The 19,370-nt window shown below is 44.8% G+C and overlaps 5 non-coding genes and 2 pseudogenes across 5 annotated transcripts; all 7 read left to right on the top strand.

Moving 5' to 3' along the window:
• Positions 1-1,713: 1,713 nt before the first annotated feature.
• Positions 1,714-1,904, top strand: LOC130344613 (U2 spliceosomal RNA). Its single transcript, XR_008883502.1, has one exon. It is a non-coding gene; the product is annotated as a U2 spliceosomal RNA (small nuclear RNA).
• A 2,100-nt stretch (positions 1,905-4,004) lies between these two features.
• LOC130344612 (U2 spliceosomal RNA) lies at positions 4,005-4,195 on the top strand. The gene has a single exon (XR_008883501.1). It is a non-coding gene; the product is annotated as a U2 spliceosomal RNA (small nuclear RNA).
• A 2,080-nt stretch (positions 4,196-6,275) lies between these two features.
• Positions 6,276-6,466, top strand: LOC130344611 (U2 spliceosomal RNA). The gene has a single exon (XR_008883500.1). It is a non-coding gene; the product is annotated as a U2 spliceosomal RNA (small nuclear RNA).
• A 2,090-nt stretch (positions 6,467-8,556) lies between these two features.
• LOC130344609 (U2 spliceosomal RNA) lies at positions 8,557-8,747 on the top strand. The gene has a single exon (XR_008883499.1). It is a non-coding gene; the product is annotated as a U2 spliceosomal RNA (small nuclear RNA).
• Positions 8,748-10,831: 2,084 nt separating this feature from the next.
• Positions 10,832-11,022, top strand: LOC130344597 (U2 spliceosomal RNA). The gene has a single exon (XR_008883493.1). It is a non-coding gene; the product is annotated as a U2 spliceosomal RNA (small nuclear RNA).
• A 2,086-nt stretch (positions 11,023-13,108) lies between these two features.
• On the top strand, positions 13,109-13,241 carry LOC130344604 (U2 spliceosomal RNA; annotated as a pseudogene).
• Positions 13,242-18,255: 5,014 nt separating this feature from the next.
• Positions 18,256-18,461, top strand: LOC130344598 (U2 spliceosomal RNA; annotated as a pseudogene).
• The last annotated feature ends 909 nt before the right edge of the window (positions 18,462-19,370 follow it).

The raw sequence follows: 19,370 nt of genomic DNA, 5'->3' as shown, positions 1-19,370 counted from the left end.
CGCGCCACACCCCTACCCCTTAATTCCCTGGTTGAACTTGATGGACATATGTCTTTTTTCGACCGTACTAACTATGTAACTATGTAACATAACATGGGGGGGGGGGGTCTCCTGGCTGTTCACACAGGTGTGTCATTGCTGTACATTGACCATGCATTGCTTCTGTGGTATTGCAAAGGCAAAGACAAATGCTTCCAGCCATCCATTGCACTAATGGATTGGTCATCAGCTGGCTGTCTATGTCCCGCATCAATATAGACCAAAGTACAGAGGGTTAGGCTATGCTATTGTGCACCTACCTGATGCATCAGAAGGTGCGAGGCCCTTGCTAAATTCTGTGCACAGACTTTGAGATCTATGCTTTAGACTGTATCTAAACCTGCTCCAACATGGACTGACATTCTGGCCTACTTTCAGCCGATGCGACTTGTCTGTCGCTGAACAGTCGCTTTTTATGTATTCAGCACCTATGTATAATGTTGTAAAAATGCTCTAGAAGCTAAAGTCGCAGAAATGTCACACATATTTGGCCTGCAACTTTCTGTGCGACAAATTCAGACAGGAAAAATCAGTATAAATCCTTAGAAAATTATCCCCCAGTGTCTCCATCTGCTGGCGGTATTGAATAAGCATTGCTGCACTGATGGGGTATGCATTAGACGAAAAAAAAGAAGAAAAAGAAGAATAATACGCCCAGAAAAGAGGCGAAAAGGAGAAAAACGTAAAAAAACGTGAAAAAAAAGTAAGAGGAAGAGAAGGGAAAAAAAGGTGGAAATGGGTTTAAAAGTGATTTCGGCGGAGAAATATATATATATATATATATATATATATATATATATATATGCGCACACACACATAGATATAAACGTATTCTCCGTTGAGATATTGCAGCCGCTGCTGTGTCCAGGCCCAGGAGCCTTAGCACTGTGCTGTGATGTCACTCAATACCACTGACATCACTAGGTGTAAACAACATCTCTCCTTTGCTGTGTATGTGACTATGGAGCTGTTTGGTGATGTCGTCTATTACGGCCTTCATAGAAGCAACAGGAGATTGTTGCATCCATCTTGAACCCTCAGAACTACAGTGCTATGATGTCACTCACTTCCACAGGCCTTGCAGAGTGTAAACAACAACAACCCAGCTTTGTTGTGTATGTAACCATAGGGATTTGTGATGTCACCTAGAACCTTCACAGCAGCGACAGCTTTATGAGGAGCATCAGCACTGCTCTGCCTGAGCAGAACCATCACCGCCATAGGTTGTCAAATAACCCGGATTTAACCCACACAGGTAAGTCCAATGGGGTGCAGGCATGTCCTCTATGCTTACAGCTTCCCGTGGGTGTTGGTTTGATACCGTTTGGGGACAGCCAAGGAGGCATCTGCAGGCAACAAAGGTAGGTGTGTGCTTGTGTGTGTGTTTCCTATGCAGATCCTAAGCCCAGTGTCACATGCAAGTAGGAGGAGTAAGAAGGGTTCCTGGCAAATCCGGGTTATGGATTGCATTTAAAAAGGCCCCGTGGGAGTGCAATGGGCCCCTGTCTTGCTGCTTAGCAATAATGGTATGGGTTTAGGTTCTGCTGTGTGTACTGGTGGTTGACTGCCCCCCAGCCCAGAGTGTGCATGGAAAATTGTCTGGCAGCCTCCCTGACAGCAAGCAGTGATAGTGCCCATGAAGGGGACCTTGTTGGGCCCGCCCCTTTCACGGTTATCGCTTCTCGGCCTTTTGGCTAAGATCAAGTGTAGTATCTGTTCTTATCAGTTTAATATCTGATACGTCCCCTATCTGGGGACCATATATTAAATGGATTTTTGAGAACGGGGGCCGATTTCGAAGCTTGCTTCCGTCGCCCTATGCATTGACCCGATATGGCAGTATCTTCGGGTACAGTGCACCACCCCCTTACAGGGTTAAAAAGAAAGATTCCTACTTTCATTGCTACCTGCTTGCTGGCTAGCCAGCTAGCCAGCCCTGTGGGCCTTGCTGCTGCTGCAGCCAAAAAACAAAAGGTGGTGCTGCTGCTGCTTCTGCTGCTTCTGCTTCTGCTTGTGTCTGGCCCCTGTTGGAGCGTCCAGGCACAGGACTTCTGCTGCTGCTGACTAAATGGCCTCCTTAATTGGATCATTTGAGTAGCCAGCACACCTGTGCAGGTAGGGCATGACATGATAGGCAGCTGCCTTGATAGCGGGTGGGTGCTGAATGTTCCTAATTGACAAAATAAGATTAATGCTTATGAAGAAATATAAAATCTCATCCCTTCCCCAATATCGCGCCACACCCCTACCCCTTAATTCCCTGGTTGAACTTGATGGACATATGTCTTTTTTCGACCGTACTAACTATGTAACTATGTAACATAACATGGGGGGGGGGGTCTCCTGGCTGTTCACACAGGTGTGTCATTGCTGTACATTGACCATGCATTGCTTCTGTGGTATTGCAAAGGCAAAGACAAATGCTTCCAGCCATCCATTGCACTAATGGATTGGTCATCAGCTGGCTGTCTATGTCCCGCATCAATATAGACCAAAGTACAGAGGGTTAGGCTATGCTATTGTGCACCTACCTGATGCATCAGAAGGTGCGAGGCCCTTGCTAAATTCTGTGCACAGACTTTGAGATCTATGCTTTAGACTGTATCTAAACCTGCTCCAACATGGACTGACATTCTGGCCTACTTTCAGCCGATGCGACTTGTCTGTCGCTGAACAGTCGCTTTTTATGTATTCAGCACCTATGTATAATGTTGTAAAAATGCTCTAGAAGCTAAAGTCGCAGAAATGTCACACATATTTGGCCTGCAACTTTCTGTGCGACAAATTCAGACAGGAAAAATCAGTATAAATCCTTAGAAAATTATCCCCCAGTGTCTCCATCTGCTGGCGGTATTGAATAAGCATTGCTGCACTGATGGGGTATGCATTAGACGAAAAAAAAGAAGAAAAAGAAGAATAATACGCCCAGAAAAGAGGCGAAAAGGAGAAAAACGTAAAAAAACGTGAAAAAAAAGTAAGAGGAAGAGAAGGGAAAAAAAGGTGGAAATGGGTTTAAAAGTGATTTCGGCGGAGAAATATATATATATATATATATATATATATATATATATATATATATATATATATATATATGCGCACACACACACATAGATATAAACGTATTCTCCGTTGAGATATTGCAGCCGCTGCTGTGTCCAGGCCCAGGAGCCTTAGCACTGTGCTGTGATGTCACTCAATACCACTGACATCACTAGGTGTAAACAACATCTCTCCTTTGCTGTGTATGTGACTATGGAGCTGTTTGGTGATGTCGTCTATTACGGCCTTCATAGAAGCAACAGGAGATTGTTGCATCCATCTTGAACCCTCAGAACTACAGTGCTATGATGTCACTCACTTCCACAGGCCTTGCAGAGTGTAAACAACAACAACCCAGCTTTGTTGTGTATGTAACCATAGGGATTTGTGATGTCACCTAGAACCTTCACAGCAGCGACAGCTTTATGAGGAGCATCAGCACTGCTCTGCCTGAGCAGAACCATCACCGCCATAGGTTGTCAAATAACCCGGATTTAACCCACACAGGTAAGTCCAATGGGGTGCAGGCATGTCCTCTATGCTTACAGCTTCCCGTGGGTGTTGGTTTGATACCGTTTGGGGACAGCCAAGGAGGCATCTGCAGGCAACAAAGGTAGGTGTGTGCTTGTGTGTGTGTTTCCTATGCAGATCCTAAGCCCAGTGTCACATGCAAGTAGGAGGAGTAAGAAGGGTTCCTGGCAAATCCGGGTTATGGATTGCATTTAAAAAGGCCCCGTGGGAGTGCAATGGGCCCCTGTCTTGCTGCTTAGCAATAATGGTATGGGTTTAGGTTCTGCTGTGTGTACTGGTGGTTGACTGCCCCCCAGCCCAGAGTGTGCATGGAAAATTGTCTGGCAGCCTCCCTGACAGCAAGCAGTGATAGTGCCCATGAAGGGGACCTTGTTGGGCCCGCCCCTTTCACGGTTATCGCTTCTCGGCCTTTTGGCTAAGATCAAGTGTAGTATCTGTTCTTATCAGTTTAATATCTGATACGTCCCCTATCTGGGGACCATATATTAAATGGATTTTTGAGAACGGGGGCCGATTTCGAAGCTTGCTTCCGTCGCCCTATGCATTGACCCGATATGGCAGTATCTTCGGGTACAGTGCACCACCCCCTTACAGGGTTAAAAAGAAAGATTCCTACTTTCATTGCTACCTGCTTGCTGGCTAGCCAGCTAGCCAGCCCTGTGGGCCTTGCTGCTGCTGCAGCCAAAAAACAAAAGGTGGTGCTGCTGCTGCTTCTGCTGCTTCTGCTTCTGCTTGTGTCTGGCCCCTGTTGGAGCGTCCAGGCACAGGACTTCTGCTGCTGCTGACTAAATGGCCTCCTTAATTGGATCATTTGAGTAGCCAGCACACCTGTGCAGGTAGGGCATGACATGATAGGCAGCTGCCTTGATAGCGGGTGGGTGCTGAATGTTCCTAATTGACAAAATAAGATTAATGCTTATGAAGAAATATAAAATCTCATCCCTTCCCCAATATCGCGCCACACCCCTACCCCTTAATTCCCTGGTTGAACTTGATGGACATATGTCTTTTTTCGACCGTACTAACTATGTAACTATGTAACATAACATGGGGGGGGGGGTCTCCTGGCTGTTCACACAGGTGTGTCATTGCTGTACATTGACCATGCATTGCTTCTGTGGTATTGCAAAGGCAAAGACAAATGCTTCCAGCCATCCATTGCACTAATGGATTGGTCATCAGCTGGCTGTCTATGTCCCGCATCAATATAGACCAAAGTACAGAGGGTTAGGCTATGCTATTGTGCACCTACCTGATGCATCAGAAGGTGCGAGGCCCTTGCTAAATTCTGTGCACAGACTTTGAGATCTATGCTTTAGACTGTATCTAAACCTGCTCCAACATGGACTGACATTCTGGCCTACTTTCAGCCGATGCGACTTGTCTGTCGCTGAACAGTCGCTTTTTATGTATTCAGCACCTATGTATAATGTTGTAAAAATGCTCTAGAAGCTAAAGTCGCAGAAATGTCACACATATTTGGCCTGCAACTTTCTGTGCGACAAATTCAGACAGGAAAAATCAGTATAAATCCTTAGAAAATTATCCCCCAGTGTCTCCATCTGCTGGCGGTATTGAATAAGCATTGCTGCACTGATGGGGTATGCATTAGACGAAAAAAAAGAAGAAAAAGAAGAATAATACGCCCAGAAAAGAGGCGAAAAGGAGAAAAACGTAAAAAAACGTGAAAAAAAAGTAAGAGGAAGAGAAGGGAAAAAAAGGTGGAAATGGGTTTAAAAGTGATTTCGGCGGAGAAATATATATATATATATATATATATATATATATATATACGCGCACACACACACATATATATAAACGTATTCTCCGTTGAGATATTGCAGCCGCTGCTGTGTCCAGGCCCAGGAGCCTTAGCACTGTGCTGTGATGTCACTCAATACCACTGACATCACTAGGTGTAAACAACATCTCTCCTTTGCTGTGTATGTGACTATGGAGCTGTTTGGTGATGTCGTCTATTACGGCCTTCATAGAAGCAACAGGAGATTGTTGCATCCATCTTGAACCCTCAGAACTACAGTGCTATGATGTCACTCACTTCCACAGGCCTTGCAGAGTGTAAACAACAACAACCCAGCTTTGTTGTGTATGTAACCATAGGGATTTGTGATGTCACCTAGAACCTTCACAGCAGCGACAGCTTTATGAGGAGCATCAGCACTGCTCTGCCTGAGCAGAACCATCACCGCCATAGGTTGTCAAATAACCCGGATTTAACCCACACAGGTAAGTCCAATGGGGTGCAGGCATGTCCTCTATGCTTACAGCTTCCCGTGGGTGTTGGTTTGATACCGTTTGGGGACAGCCAAGGAGGCATCTGCAGGCAACAAAGGTAGGTGTGTGCTTGTGTGTGTGTTTCCTATGCAGATCCTAAGCCCAGTGTCACATGCAAGTAGGAGGAGTAAGAAGGGTTCCTGGCAAATCCGGGTTATGGATTGCATTTAAAAAGGCCCCGTGGGAGTGCAATGGGCCCCTGTCTTGCTGCTTAGCAATAATGGTATGGGTTTAGGTTCTGCTGTGTGTACTGGTGGTTGACTGCCCCCCAGCCCAGAGTGTGCATGGAAAATTGTCTGGCAGCCTCCCTGACAGCAAGCAGTGATAGTGCCCATGAAGGGGACCTTGTTGGGCCCGCCCCTTTCACGGTTATCGCTTCTCGGCCTTTTGGCTAAGATCAAGTGTAGTATCTGTTCTTATCAGTTTAATATCTGATACGTCCCCTATCTGGGGACCATATATTAAATGGATTTTTGAGAACGGGGGCCGATTTCGAAGCTTGCTTCCGTCGCCCTATGCATTGACCCGATATGGCAGTATCTTCGGGTACAGTGCACCACCCCCTTACAGGGTTAAAAAGAAAGATTCCTACTTTCATTGCTACCTGCTTGCTGGCTAGCCAGCTAGCCAGCCCTGTGGGCCTTGCTGCTGCTGCTGCAGCCAAAAAACAAAAGGTGGTGCTGCTGCTGCTTCTGCTGCTTCTGCTTCTGCTTGTGTCTGGCCCCTGTTGGAGCGTCCAGGCACAGGACTTCTGCTGCTGCTGACTAAATGGCCTCCTTAATTGGATCATTTGAGTAGCCAGCACACCTGTGCAGGTAGGGCATGACATGATAGGCAGCTGCCTTGATAGCGGGTGGGTGCTGAATGTTCCTAATTGACAAAATAAGATTAATGCTTATGAAGAAATATAAAATCTCATCCCTTCCCCAATATCGCGCCACACCCCTACCCCTTAATTCCCTGGTTGAACTTGATGGACATATGTCTTTTTTCGACCGTACTAACTATGTAACTATGTAACATAACATGGGGGGGGGGGGTCTCCTGGCTGTTCACACAGGTGTGTCATTGCTGTACATTGACCATGCATTGCTTCTGTGGTATTGCAAAGGCAAAGACAAATGCTTCCAGCCATCCATTGCACTAATGGATTGGTCATCAGCTGGCTGTCTATGTCCCGCATCAATATAGACCAAAGTACAGAGGGTTAGGCTATGCTATTGTGCACCTACCTGATGCATCAGAAGGTGCGAGGCCCTTGCTAAATTCTGTGCACAGACTTTGAGATCTATGCTTTAGACTGTATCTAAACCTGCTCCAACATGGACTGACATTCTGGCCTACTTTCAGCCGATGCGACTTGTCTGTCGCTGAACAGTCGCTTTTTATGTATTCAGCACCTATGTATAATGTTGTAAAAATGCTCTAGAAGCTAAAGTCGCAGAAATGTCACACATATTTGGCCTGCAACTTTCTGTGCGACAAATTCAGACAGGAAAAATCAGTATAAATCCTTAGAAAATTATCCCCCAGTGTCTCCATCTGCTGGCGGTATTGAATAAGCATTGCTGCACTGATGGGGTATGCATTAGACGAAAAAAAAGAAGAAAAAGAAGAATAATACGCCCAGAAAAGAGGCGAAAAGGAGAAAAACGTAAAAAAACGTGAAAAAAAAGTAAGAGGAAGAGAAGGGAAAAAAAGGTGGAAATGGGTTTAAAAGTGATTTCGGCGGAGAAATATATATATATATATATATATATATATATATATATATATATATGCGCACACACACACATAGATATAAACGTATTCTCCGTTGAGATATTGCAGCCGCTGCTGTGTCCAGGCCCAGGAGCCTTAGCACTGTGCTGTGATGTCACTCAATACCACTGACATCACTAGGTGTAAACAACATCTCTCCTTTGCTGTGTATGTGACTATGGAGCTGTTTGGTGATGTCGTCTATTACGGCCTTCATAGAAGCAACAGGAGATTGTTGCATCCATCTTGAACCCTCAGAACTACAGTGCTATGATGTCACTCACTTCCACAGGCCTTGCAGAGTGTAAACAACAACAACCCAGCTTTGTTGTGTATGTAACCATAGGGATTTGTGATGTCACCTAGAACCTTCACAGCAGCGACAGCTTTATGAGGAGCATCAGCACTGCTCTGCCTGAGCAGAACCATCACCGCCATAGGTTGTCAAATAACCCGGATTTAACCCACACAGGTAAGTCCAATGGGGTGCAGGCATGTCCTCTATGCTTACAGCTTCCCGTGGGTGTTGGTTTGATACCGTTTGGGGACAGCCAAGGAGGCATCTGCAGGCAACAAAGGTAGGTGTGTGCTTGTGTGTGTGTTTCCTATGCAGATCCTAAGCCCAGTGTCACATGCAAGTAGGAGGAGTAAGAAGGGTTCCTGGCAAATCCGGGTTATGGATTGCATTTAAAAAGGCCCCGTGGGAGTGCAATGGGCCCCTGTCTTGCTGCTTAGCAATAATGGTATGGGTTTAGGTTCTGCTGTGTGTACTGGTGGTTGACTGCCCCCCAGCCCAGAGTGTGCATGGAAAATTGTCTGGCAGCCTCCCTGACAGCAAGCAGTGATAGTGCCCATGAAGGGGACCTTGTTGGGCCCGCCCCTTTCACGGTTATCGCTTCTCGGCCTTTTGGCTAAGATCAAGTGTAGTATCTGTTCTTATCAGTTTAATATCTGATACGTCCCCTATCTGGGGACCATATATTAAATGGATTTTTGAGAACGGGGGCCGATTTCGAAGCTTGCTTCCGTCGCCCTATGCATTGACCCGATATGGCAGTATCTTCGGGTACAGTGCACCACCCCCTTACAGGGTTAAAAAGAAAGATTCCTACTTTCATTGCTACCTGCTTGCTGGCTAGCCAGCTAGCCAGCCCTGTGGGCCTTGCTGCTGCTGCTGCAGCCAAAAAACAAAAGGTGGTGCTGCTGCTGCTTCTGCTGCTTCTGCTTCTGCTTGTGTCTGGCCCCTGTTGGAGCGTCCAGGCACAGGACTTCTGCTGCTGCTGACTAAATGGCCTCCTTAATTGGATCATTTGAGTAGCCAGCACACCTGTGCAGGTAGGGCATGACATGATAGGCAGCTGCCTTGATAGCGGGTGGGTGCTGAATGTTCCTAATTGACAAAATAAGATTAATGCTTATGAAGAAATATAAAATCTCATCCCTTCCCCAATATCGCGCCACACCCCTACCCCTTAATTCCCTGGTTGAACTTGATGGACATATGTCTTTTTTCGACCGTACTAACTATGTAACTATGTAACATAACATGGGGGGGGGGTCTCCTGGCTGTTCACACAGGTGTGTCATTGCTGTACATTGACCATGCATTGCTTCTGTGGTATTGCAAAGGCAAAGACAAATGCTTCCAGCCATCCATTGCACTAATGGATTGGTCATCAGCTGGCTGTCTATGTCCCGCATCAATATAGACCAAAGTACAGAGGGTTAGGCTATGCTATTGTGCACCTACCTGATGCATCAGAAGGTGCGAGGCCCTTGCTAAATTCTGTGCACAGACTTTGAGATCTATGCTTTAGACTGTATCTAAACCTGCTCCAACATGGACTGACATTCTGGCCTACTTTCAGCCGATGCGACTTGTCTGTCGCTGAACAGTCGCTTTTTATGTATTCAGCACCTATGTATAATGTTGTAAAAATGCTCTAGAAGCTAAAGTCGCAGAAATGTCACACATATTTGGCCTGCAACTTTCTGTGCGACAAATTCAGACAGGAAAAATCAGTATAAATCCTTAGAAAATTATCCCCCAGTGTCTCCATCTGCTGGCGGTATTGAATAAGCATTGCTGCACTGATGGGGTATGCATTAGACGAAAAAAAAGAAGAAAAAGAAGAATAATACGCCCAGAAAAGAGGCGAAAAGGAGAAAAACGTAAAAAAACGTGAAAAAAAAGTAAGAGGAAGAGAAGGGAAAAAAAGGTGGAAATGGGTTTAAAAGTGATTTCGGCGGAGAAATATATATATATATATATATATATATATATATATATATATGCGCACACACACACATAGATATAAACGTATTCTCCGTTGAGATATTGCAGCCGCTGCTGTGTCCAGGCCCAGGAGCCTTAGCACTGTGCTGTGATGTCACTCAATACCACTGACATCACTAGGTGTAAACAACATCTCTCCTTTGCTGTGTATGTGACTATGGAGCTGTTTGGTGATGTCGTCTATTACGGCCTTCATAGAAGCAACAGGAGATTGTTGCATCCATCTTGAACCCTCAGAACTACAGTGCTATGATGTCACTCACTTCCACAGGCCTTGCAGAGTGTAAACAACAACAACCCAGCTTTGTTGTGTATGTAACCATAGGGATTTGTGATGTCACCTAGAACCTTCACAGCAGCGACAGCTTTATGAGGAGCATCAGCACTGCTCTGCCTGAGCAGAACCATCACCGCCATAGGTTGTCAAATAACCCGGATTTAACCCACACAGGTAAGTCCAATGGGGTGCAGGCATGTCCTCTATGCTTACAGCTTCCCGTGGGTGTTGGTTTGATACCGTTTGGGGACAGCCAAGGAGGCATCTGCAGGCAACAAAGGTAGGTGTGTGCTTGTGTGTGTGTTTCCTATGCAGATCCTAAGCCCAGTGTCACATGCAAGTAGGAGGAGTAAGAAGGGTTCCTGGCAAATCCGGGTTATGGATTGCATTTAAAAAGGCCCTGTGGGAGTGCAATGGGCCCCTGTCTTGCTGCTTAGCAATAATGGTATGGGTTTAGGTTCTGCTGTGTGTACTGGTGGTTGACTGCCCCCCAGCCCAGAGTGTGCATGGAAAATTGTCTGGCAGCCTCCCTGACAGCAAGCAGTGATAGTGCCCATGAAGGGGACCTTGTTGGGCCCGCCCCTTTCACGGTTATCGCTTCTCGGCCTTTTGGCTAAGATCAAGTGTAGTATCTGTTCTTATCAGTTTAATATCTGATACGTCCCCTATCTGGGGACCATATATTAAATGGATTTTTGAGAACGGGGGCCGATTTCGAAGCTTGCTTCCGTCGCCCTATGCATTGACCCGATATGGCAGTATCTTCGGGTACAGTGCACCACCCCCTTACAGGGTTAAAAAGAAAGATTCCTACTTTCATTGCTACCTGCTTGCTGGCTAGCCAGCTAGCCAGCCCTGTGGGCCTTGCTGCTGCTGCAGCCAAAAAACAAAAGGTGGTGCTGCTGCTGCTTCTGCTGCTTCTGCTTCTGCTTGTGTCTGGCCCCTGTTGGAGCGTCCAGGCACAGGACTTCTGCTGCTGCTGACTAAATGGCCTCCTTAATTGGATCATTTGAGTAGCCAGCACACCTGTGCAGGTAGGGCATGACATGATAGGCAGCTGCCTTGATAGCGGGTGGGTGCTGAATGTTCCTAATTGACAAAATAAGATTAATGCTTATGAAGAAATATAAAATCTCATCCCTTCCCCAATATCGCGCCACACCCCTACCCCTTAATTCCCTGGTTGAACTTGATGGACATATGTCTTTTTTCGACCGTACTAACTATGTAACTATGTAACATAACATGGGGGGGGGGGGGTCTCCTGGCTGTTCACACAGGTGTGTCATTGCTGTACATTGACCATGCATTGCTTCTGTGGTATTGCAAAGGCAAAGACAAATGCTTCCAGCCATCCATTGCACTAATGGATTGGTCATCAGCTGGCTGTCTATGTCCCGCATCAATATAGACCAAAGTACAGAGGGTTAGGCTATGCTATTGTGCACCTACCTGATGCATCAGAAGGTGCGAGGCCCTTGCTAAATTCTGTGCACAGACTTTGAGATCTATGCTTTAGACTGTATCTAAACCTGCTCCAACATGGACTGACATTCTGGCCTACTTTCAGCCGATGCGACTTGTCTGTCGCTGAACAGTCGCTTTTTATGTATTCAGCACCTATGTATAATGTTGTAAAAATGCTCTAGAAGCTAAAGTCGCAGAAATGTCACACATATTTGGCCTGCAACTTTCTGTGCGACAAATTCAGACAGGAAAAATCAGTATAAATCCTTAGAAAATTATCCCCCAGTGTCTCCATCTGCTGGCGGTATTGAATAAGCATTGCTGCACTGATGGGGTATGCATTAGACGAAAAAAAAGAAGAAAAAGAAGAATAATACGCCCAGAAAAGAGGCGAAAAGGAGAAAAACGTAAAAAAACGTGAAAAAAAAGTAAGAGGAAGAGAAGGGAAAAAAAGGTGGAAATGGGTTTAAAAGTGATTTCGGCGGAGAAATATATATATATATATATATATATATATATATATATATATATGCGCACACACACACATAGATATAAACGTATTCTCCGTTGAGATATTGCAGCCGCTGCTGTGTCCAGGCCCAGGAGCCTTAGCACTGTGCTGTGATGTCACTCAATACCACTGACATCACTAGGTGTAAACAACATCTCTCCTTTGCTGTGTATGTGACTATGGAGCTGTTTGGTGATGTCGTCTATTACGGCCTTCATAGAAGCAACAGGAGATTGTTGCATCCATCTTGAACCCTCAGAACTACAGTGCTATGATGTCACTCACTTCCACAGGCCTTGCAGAGTGTAAACAACAACAACCCAGCTTTGTTGTGTATGTAACCATAGGGATTTGTGATGTCACCTAGAACCTTCACAGCAGCGACAGCTTTATGAGGAGCATCAGCACTGCTCTGCCTGAGCAGAACCATCACCGCCATAGGTTGTCAAATAACCCGGATTTAACCCACACAGGTAAGTCCAATGGGGTGCAGGCATGTCCTCTATGCTTACAGCTTCCCGTGGGTGTTGGTTTGATACCGTTTGGGGACAGCCAAGGAGGCATCTGCAGGCAACAAAGGTAGGTGTGTGCTTGTGTGTGTGTTTCCTATGCAGATCCTAAGCCCAGTGTCACATGCAAGTAGGAGGAGTAAGAAGGGTTCCTGGCAAATCCGGGTTATGGATTGCATTTAAAAAGGCCCCGTGGGAGTGCAATGGGCCCCTGTCTTGCTGCTTAGCAATAATGGTATGGGTTTAGGTTCTGCTATGTGTACTGGTGGTTGACTGCCCCCCAGCCCAGAGTGTGCATGGAAAATTGTCTGGCAGCCTCCCTGACAGCAAGCAGTGATAGTGCCCATGAAGGGGACCTTGTTGGGCCCGCCCCTTTCACGGTTATCGCTTCTCGGCCTTTTGGCTAAGATCAAGTGTAGTAATACAGGAGATCTGGTCAGAAGGTACTCGGGTACCCCTCTCCTCGGCCTTGTGGGATCGCCCAGGTTTATTGCCTGGGCTTCACCCACTTGTTGCTATTGGGGAGAGGGCCTAGTCCCAGGGTAACGAGTAGCGATCGCCTCTCAAGACCTTCGGGTGGAGAGAGGTTAGAACCATGGATGATGATCCGGATCCAGGTTCTGTGCCGGCATACGCAAGGATCAAAAACACCGTGAGAGTCATTCTCACGGATGATACCAAAAGGGCGGACGATTTGAAATTCGTAGTAGAGGACGTGCTCGGAGGAGTTTTCGGAATACAGAAGGGCAAGATATTGGCAATCCAGGACTAGCCGAAGCGTAAAATTTTTGATGTGACGTTCACACAAAATGGCATCCACAGAGATTTTGTTACCAGAGCTGCTGCGAGTAAAGACAAAAAGCTTCAGGGTGTCCGGATTATTGAGCACGTTCTAGACGATATTAAGCTGGTGGTAGTAAAGATGTATTCCCCTTTCGCCAACCTACACGATGTTGAGTTGTTTTTACAAGTCTATTTTAGTAAGGTTGAGTGCAGAGGAAAAATCATGAACAGCTGTGGCATCTGGACATCTAAGTGGAGATTTCAGGTTACATGCAAAAAAGATGACAGATTGCCAGGGGGAATACAACTACCACCAGCTCGTTTTAAAATAAATAATATGTGTGGCGACCTCTTTTATGCGGGGATGCCAAGCTACTGCAGGAAGTGTCACAGATATGGACACACAAAAGAAAACTGTGAAAGCACATGCAAAAAATGTGGTAGCACACAGCACGAGACAGAAAAATGCACAAGAGGAGGGAGGTGCAATTTCTGTCAACAATTCGGTCACCTTTTCTCCTCTTGTCCCCACAGACATAGGACGGAGCAGCAGTGGCAACCCTGGAGGCAGCAAGGACAGCAACCGGGACACCAGCCGAGGCAAGCAGAGCCAGTGATTACCCCCCCACAAGAGGTAAGCGGTGAGATGGAGAAGGAGAAAGACCCCCCTCAGGCAAAAGGAGGGGACCCTAAAGAGCAGAGGATGGCCAAAAAACGTGCAAGTGGTGGAAAAACTGGCCCCCAGGAGCATGCTGGGTTAAGAGAGGAGCGAACGGCGGCCGAATCCGCTCCTCAGCAACCTCTGGCTCAGGGTCCCCCTGAGAGCGATGATCCGGGTGGAGAGGTGAAGGTTAAAAGGCGGAGGGGCTCCAGAAGACTCTATTCGGAGGCGGTCCAGGGGGAGCCGATGGAAGTACCTGCGGATGCAGGGAACCCAAGTGACGTTCCTCCACAGGTCCCCATAGGGGATACCCCCCCTCCTCCCTGCCAGGAGGAGGTTTCAGGGGTGACCGTCTCTGAGGTACCAGAGACGGAACTAAGTGAACACCCGACCCCTATGGAGGGGCAAGAGGTGGAAGAACCCAATGAGTCTGGAGCCCTGATTGCCAGGATGCCCGAGAACAACTATGCCTCAATCATGATGGAGGAGGGGGGTCGGCTGAGTGATGGTGCCTCCTCTCCTGCTTCCTCTATGCGTACAGTTGAGTCAGATTTTGGGGGGTATGAGGCTTCGGAGGGGGAATCAGAGGTGTAAGACATTTTCTTGTACATTCCCATGGCTGAGTTGTCCGGTCTGTCCTTGAACGTGAGAAGTGTGAGCGCCAGAGTAAGAAGGGTTGCCCTATTTAATTACTTGTCGGTTTTTGCTGCTTCCGTCCTTTTCCTGCAGGAATGTGGCATCCCGCACAGATTAAATTATAAAGAATATGAAGATGATTGGGTGCACGGTCCATCAGTCTGGTCTGGATCAAATGAGTCCAGATCAGCAGGGGTCGCCATACTTTTTAAAGGGAACGTTTTAATTGAGAGTTTTAACGAAATTTTACCAGGCAGAATTTTATTGGTCAACGCTTTTATTAATGGTATTAAATGGCAGTTTTTAAATTTTTATGGTTCTCCTGATAAGAATGAAAGAATAAAAATGTTGGAGATTTTACCCCTTTTTATTAACAATTCTAGTCCTCTTGTTTTATCAGGTGATTTTAATTGTATTTTAAGGGGAGAACGCCGTTTTTCGAACGCAGTGAGTAGGAACTATGATAAGACGTCTTTTATGTTAAAAAACTTGATTTTAGATTTTAATCTCACTGATGTTTTTAAAAAATGTAATTTTAACGTACCAGAGGAAGACGGTGTTACCTGGAGCAATGCAAGCTGTAGCTCCAGGATAGATTTTATTTTTTGTTCTTATCAAGTACTGCCTTTTAACTGTGATCTTTTTACCAATGTTTTTTCTGACCATAAATTATTGTATTTTAAAGTTAAAAGTGATTTTAAAAAGAGAACTGGTAGGAATGCCTGGAAGTTAAACGTGTCCCTTTTAGAAGATCCGCAGGTTTTATCAGATTTTATCACCTTTTACAAGGAATGCAGACGAGTAAAAGACCCCAACACTCCCACCAGTATCTGGTGGGAAAAAATGAAACTAAAAATAAAAGAATTTTTTATCCGTGTTGGGGTTAGGAAAGCTAAAGAAAAACGTGAATTTTATAATATCCTAAATACTCGTCTGCAAACCCTGTACAAATTCAGAGCACATGGGATGGAGGTGGAGAAGGAGGTACATGATCTTAAAAAAGAAATAACTAAGTGCCTGGAGCAGAAAGGAAAATAAATTATCTTTAGGTCTCGAATACAGCATCTTGAGGAAAACGAGACCTGCTCCAGGTATTTTTTTAAGAAAATACATGAAAATAGAAGGTTAATAGAAAACATTGAAGGAGTGAATGATGTACAGGGTATTTTAAAAAAGGTGCAAGAGTTTTATGCGGATCTTTTTAATGTAAAACACATTGATGAATGTTTTATGAATGACTCGTTAAAGGAGATCACCAATTTTTTAGATCCTGTCTCACAGTCTTTTTTATTGCAGAATATTTCAGAGCAGGAGATTTTAGAGACCGTCAAGAGTTTTAAAACAGGTAAAGTGCCTGGGCCGGATGGTATACCCATTGAATTTTATGTTACTTTTTATGGTATTTTAAAAGAAGATTTGTTCTCCCTTTTTACGGAAGTCTTTAAGTCTAAAATCCTCCCAGGCTCATGGAAGAAGGGTGATGTCTCCCTGCTATTCAAAAAGGGAGACCGGTCGGAACTCAAAAACTGGAGACCAATCACCCTTCTGAACTGCGACTATAAAATAATGGCGAAACTGTGTGCTAACCGCTTAAAGAACGTAATCCATAAAATAATTCATACAAACCAAGTCTGTGGGGTGCCTGGGAGGAGTTTATGGGAGAACCTAAACCTTTTAAAGGATGTAATTAGCGACACCAAATTAAGAAAAGGAAAGCTGGCGGTTTTATCCATAGATTTTGAAAAAGCTTTCGACAGGGTGTCACATTTTTATCTTTTTAAGGTTTTAGAGAAAATGGGTATACCTGATGGCTTTTTATTGTCTCTTAGAGCTTTTTATGATAACTGTACTAGTAAAATTTTAGTAAATGGTTTTAAGACACAGGGCGTGATTTTAAATTCCGGAGTGAAGCAGGGGTGTCCCTTGTCCCCACTACTCTTCATTTGCGCAATAGAGCCTCTTTTATGTACAATACGAAAGGATAAGCAGATCCATGGAGTCCCCCTGCCAGGAGGAGGGGGACTAGAGGCGAAGGTAGTGGGGTACATGGACGATGTTGCGGTGTTTTGCAGGGACACCCCATCGCTTCAGAAGACGCTAAAACAGATTCAATATTTTAATTGTGCCTCCGGTTTTAAAGTCAATTTTAACAAAAGTAACATTTTAAACATAGGCGGAATGCCTTTGTATGATGTGCCCGTCCCTGTGTCTGAGTCGGTGCAGATTTTAGGTGTCTCCTTTGACGAGTCTAATAATGGTTTTAATAGCTGGGACTTGGTGGCTCAAAAAATAAATAAGAAAATATGTATGTGGAACATGCGAGAACTTACAATGGAAGGGAAGGTTTTAATTACAAAAATGGTGCTTTTACCTATTTTATTGTATTTAAGTCTGGTTTTCCCACCCCCCGAAATGGTTCTAAAGAAAATAACAAAAGCTTGTTTTACTTTCTTTTGGAGTTCTAAGAGCGAAAAATTAAAGAGACAAATTGTGATAAAACCGAACTCCAGGGGCGGTAAGGATTTTCCAGATTTTAAAGCTTTCCTTTTAATAAAGTTTTTTAGCATGTGTTTTACTACTGTTTTTAAAGATAGCTACTGGTCTTATTTTGTTCGTTTTAATACTGGTTATTTTATGCGGAGGAACGGCTGGTTTTCTACAGTTTTAAGTTGCCCTTATTCTTTGAATTTACCCCCTCAATACATGATTTTAGGAAAAATTTTAAACTTATATAATTTTAAAGGTAAAAGTGTTCAGGATCTGTGCAATAGCAAAAAACTACTAAAGGAAATAAAAGAAACCAGTACCGTGACTCCCATCAAAAATTTTAACGAACAGAAGTGTATACAGATTTGGAAGATGTTGAGTATTAATTATCTTTTTAATTCACAGAAGGACCTGGCCTGGAGCTGCGCACACGAGTGTCTTCCATGCCGGGCATTCCAGCACCGAAGAGGATTATCCAACTCTGCAACCTGCCCGAGGGAGGGATGCCGACAAGAGGAGACCGTGCACCATCTAATATGGACTTGTTTTTACTCGCAGAAAATATGGACAAAGATACTCCCTCTGGTAAAAAGGATAACTGGACTAAAAGACTTAAATATTGCAGAGGTTTTTTATGGTTGCCTGGAATGCCCAACACGGACTCAAGAGACTATTATAAACTGTGTGAAGGCAGCTCTGTGGAAGGCCAGGAATATTTTATTGTTCAAGCATGAGGTTTTATCTGTGAAGGACATTTTATCTATCTGTTTTTATGAAATGTACCAGTACTATCTTTTAGACAAGAAGAGATTTCCGCTTTTATCTAGAAAATGGTTTTTAAAAGAATGGAATTCTATCTTGTAAAGCCACCAAGTGCCCATTTTATGTTTTAATATGTTGTAAATATGTTATTTATATGTAACTGTATTTATTGACATATTTGCACAACTTTGTTAACATTATTTAATTTTTAATAAAGTTGCCCCCGTAAGGGTAGTCAAGTTAAAAAAAAAAATCTGTTCTTATCAGTTTAATATCTGATACGTCCCCTATCTGGGGACCATATATTAAATGGATTTTTGAGAACGGGGGGCCGATTTCGAAGCTTGCTTCCGTCGCCCTATGCATTGACCCGATATGGCAGTATCTTCGGGTACAGTGCACCACCCCCTTACAGGGTTAAAAAGAAAGATTCCTACTTTCATTGCTACCTGCTTGCTGGCTAGCCAGCTAGCCAGCCCTGTGGGCCTTGCTGCTGCTGCAGCCAAAAAACAAAAGGTGGTGCTGCTGCTGCTTCTGCTGCTTCTGCTTCTGCTTGTGTCTGGCCCCTGTTGGAGCGTCCAGGCACAGGACTTCTGCTGCTGCTGACTAAATGGCCTCCTTAATTGGATCATTTGAGTAGCCAGCACACCTGTGCAGGTTAGGGCATGACATGATAGGCAGCTGCCTTGATAGCGGGTGGGTGCTGAATGTTCCTAATTGACAAAATAAGATTAATGCTTATGAAGAAATATAAAATCTCATCCCTTCCCCAATATCGCGCCACACCCCTACCCCTTAATTCCCTGGTTGAACTTGATGGACATATGTCTTTTTTCGACCGTACTAACTATGTAACTATGTAACATAACATGGGGGGGGGGGGGTCTCCTGGCTGTTCACACAGGTGTGTCATTGCTGTACATTGACCATGCATTGCTTCTGTGGTATTGCAAAGGCAAAGACAAATGCTTCCAGCCATCCATTGCACTAATGGATTGGTCATCAGCTGGCTGTCTATGTCCCGCATCAATATAGACCAAAGTACAGAGGGTTAGGCTATGCTATTGTGCACCTACCTGATGCATCAGAAGGTGCGAGGCCCTTGCTAAATTCTGTGCACAGACTTTGAGATCTATGCTTTAGACTGTATCTAAACCTGCTCCAACATGGACTGACATTCTGGCCTACTTTCAGCCGATGCGACTTGTCTGTCGCTGAACAGTCGCTTTTTATGTATTCAGCACCTATGTATAATGTTGTAAAAATGCTCTAGAAGCTAAAGTCGCAGAAATGTCACACATATTTGGCCTGCAACT

This window comes from Hyla sarda, unplaced genomic scaffold (genome assembly GCF_029499605.1).
Source record: "Hyla sarda isolate aHylSar1 unplaced genomic scaffold, aHylSar1.hap1 scaffold_723, whole genome shotgun sequence".
Taxonomy (NCBI): Eukaryota; Metazoa; Chordata; class Amphibia; order Anura; family Hylidae; genus Hyla; species Hyla sarda.
This window is presented reverse-complemented; position numbering and strand designations above follow the sequence as displayed.